This window comes from Ipomoea triloba, chromosome 16, assembly GCF_003576645.1.
Source record: "Ipomoea triloba cultivar NCNSP0323 chromosome 16, ASM357664v1".
Lineage (NCBI taxonomy): Eukaryota > Viridiplantae > Streptophyta > Magnoliopsida > Solanales > Convolvulaceae > Ipomoea > Ipomoea triloba.
Window position 1 is genome coordinate 8,819,489 of NC_044931.1, and position 706 is coordinate 8,820,194.

Sequence of the window (706 nt, forward strand, 5' to 3'; positions counted from 1 at the left end):
TTTTTTTTTTTTTTTGAAAACTCCGCTTATGTCGCTTATAGTTTTTTTTTTTTTTTAAACTCCACTTATGTCGCTTATAGTTAATTAGCTCAAATTAAGAAGGACAAATAGACCGCTATCACGAGAATTGGATTTGGAAGTTTTGATTATCACGCAACTTGATTATTATATTGGATTTACTACCCCATAGTTCAATGCCTTCATTAGTCATAACTAGGTCAAATTTACACAAAAAATATTTGTAATTTATCTATTTTGGCTTAGTAACCACAAGATTTCAAGTTTGACTTCTCATCGGAGTTGTGTATTGCTTTTCATGATTTAAGTTGGTCAACTAGAGGCAACATAGGTTGGTTTACCTTATTGTGGTTCTTTACTGACTAAGGTCACAAGGCGGGCTTCATCCAGAACACACCTCCAAGTGGTTTAAGTAGCCGCTGCGGATTTTTTCGTAAATCAAAAGTAAAATTAAATATTATTTGTATCAAAAGTTTTATGTATAAATTCTGTCATGATAAAAAAAAACATATGACAATTCAAAAAATAAATAAACAAATAAATTCTAAATTTTGCTATTGTAAGTATTTATGTATTTTATGTACATTAATTTTACAAACATTTGAGTTTCATTGAGTAGTGGTAATGTGCTTATTGATAATTTGCTAATCAGAATTTTCATGCTGTGCTTTATTTATAAGAAATGGAG